The sequence below is a fragment of the Sorex araneus genome, chromosome 5 (assembly GCF_027595985.1).
Source record: "Sorex araneus isolate mSorAra2 chromosome 5, mSorAra2.pri, whole genome shotgun sequence".
Taxonomy (NCBI): domain Eukaryota; kingdom Metazoa; phylum Chordata; class Mammalia; order Eulipotyphla; family Soricidae; genus Sorex; species Sorex araneus.
In genome coordinates, this window is record NC_073306.1 from 208,884,055 (window position 1) to 208,886,685 (window position 2,631).

The following is a 2,631-nucleotide window of genomic DNA, read 5'->3' on the forward strand; positions in this document are numbered from 1 at the left end:
GAGCGCCGAGGGGCGGAGTTCCAGGAGGGGCGGAGTCCGGGGAGGGGCGGGGCCGAGACGCGCCTTTCCATTGGCTCGGGCCGCTGAGAGGCGGAGTTCCACCAGGGGCGGAGTTCCAGGGTGGGCGGAGTTCAGGACGGGGCTGGTCCGTGCCGCTCCTTTTCATTGGCTCGGACATCTGAGGGGCGGGTTTCCATCAGGGGCGAAGACCCCAGCATGAGCGGAGTTTAGGGCGGGGCTGTCCTGTGACGCGCCTTTCCATTGGCTCGGGCCGCTGAGAGGCGGGGTTCCAGCAGGGGCGGTGCTCCAGGGTGGGAGGAGTCCGGGGCGGAGCTGGGCGGCAGAGGGGCTTCCCGCACCCTTACCCCCTGCTCCAGTCTCTGCAGGCCCGGGAGAGTGCACCGGGAGCCCCGTCGGGCAGTGGTCTCTCCAAGGACAGCGGGGGCACCTACGGCCCTGGAGCTGCTCCAGAACTCCTCCCCAAGGGCAGCGTGTCCCGCGCTTGCTTTGCACGTGGCCGACGCGGGTTCGATCCCCGGGCACCCCATATGGTTCCCTGAGCGCTCTGGGAGTGATCCCCGAGTGCAGAGCCAGGAGCAAAGCCCTGAGCTTCGCCTGGTGTGGTCCCAAACCCGCAAAACAAGAACAAACAAACGGAAATAGAACCGCCTAGCCCCAATAGCCCCCGCCCCAACAGCCCCTGTACCGTTCTGGGTTTGGTCCCGGCAAGAGAATAGCTAAACTCCAGCCTTTGTTTGCAGGAAGAGGTTAATCACTGATGCATGCGTATGTTTTTTTTCAACTCGGTCGCTGACAGTAATCAAAACTGGACTTTGGAGCATGTTCTGCAGCGGCTGGATAGAGATTCTGCCGGGTCGATAATTGATGGTCATCCTTTATAGTTATAGTTAGGAGACAGGAAGATCCCAAAAGTCGAAGCTCACAAACAGCTCCTGCTTGTGTCCCTCTGACCTACAGCTCAGCTCTTGTTTGGGTGATGAAGGATAGTGGGGCCCCGGCAGCGCCTCTCTGTCGTCTTCTTTACAACTATGATGTCAGCTGCGTCTTTCTCCGCCTCCAAGTTTACAATGTATTGTACGATTATTTGTAAAGTTTTGGGCATTTATGCCAGACTGTTCCCAACATTCATGGTCTCGTTTGGTTTTCCAAAAAGAAAACACTTCCCTGGGGAGTAGAGAAAAAAAAGTTACACAAACCTGAGCTCAGCCACGGGCTGATAACGTGAAGGTTTTATTCACACACCAAAGGACACGTACAAGGGACTCAGCACTGAGAGTTAACCAGCCTAAGAGACTTGGAACCCTGATGGCCCTCGGGGAGGATTTTAAGCCCTGTGCCCTCCTGCCTACCTGCCTAGGTACCCCCTGCCAGGCCTTGAGCAAGCAAGTGGAGGGTACAGAGGCAAACAGAGAGGTTCACACATCTTCTTCCACTGGCTTGAGTCATCCTTGTTATCTGCCTAAAAGTTTGGGCATTAATGCCAGCGCTTGGGGGCTGGCATGTTTTTCTTACTAGGTTGTAAACTCATGATCCTAAGGCACAAAATGGACAGTGGCTTTCCAAAATGGAGTGAAAAACCAAAATAATAAAAAATAAAAGGGGTTTGGTTTAAAAGCACAGCGGGTAGGGCGTTTGCCTTGTACGCGGCTGGCCTGGGTTCGATTCCTCCGTCCCCCTCAGAGAGCCCGGCAAGCTACCGAGAGTACCCTGTCTGCATGGCAGAGCCTGGCAAGCTACCCGTGGCGTGTTCGATATGCCCCAAGCAGTAACAAGTCTCATAATGGAGACGTTACTGGTGCCCATTTGAGCAAATCCATGAGAACGGGGATGACAGTGATACAGGGACACAGCGATTAATTCACCATGAGTTACAAAGTTATTCATGATGGGGTTTCAGGATACAATGTTTCCACACCAAGCCCTTCACCTATACAAACTGCTTGGTTTTGATCCACTAAGTTGAGCAAGTGAAAGACCTAGTGAAAGAAGCCAGTTTTGGGTGGGTGGTGCTAAATCCCGTGTGTGTATGTGGCCTCACTTCCCCAACACATTCCCTTAGCTTAGTAGTTGGCATGTACTAAGTACTCTGTAGAATTAGGGTGAATGGTGTTAGGGCTTGATGGGCTGATCAACTCTGAATTATTATTAGCACTAATATAACTATATGCAAAAGGTTTTCTAAATTAGACTTTGCTTTTCACTGGGAGAGTTTAAAATTTTTATTTACAAGGTAGAGTATCCTCACTTCATGCTGCCCTTCCAGAGGCTGAAATGGTATTTTAGAAAGGGAAAGAGAAGGGCCCTTTCAGGATGTCCTGAGAACTCCCCTGGCAGGGCATAAATCTCAGTGCTCCTCATACATCCACAGTTCACTTCACCCTTGCAGTAACCTCGAGCAGTAGGTGCTGCTGCAATGCTGTAAACAGAAAAAAGGGATGAAGAGATTTGAAGGGTTCAGAGACCTGCTGAGGTCACAGTATAATAAAAGGTAGAACCAAACTTAAACACAGGCAATTATCATCGTGCTTCGGTGCTCCCTCTTTTAGTGGAGAGAGGAAAAGCGAAGCCAGTTCTGAATCACCTTGGAAATTAAAAAAAAAAAAAAGATTA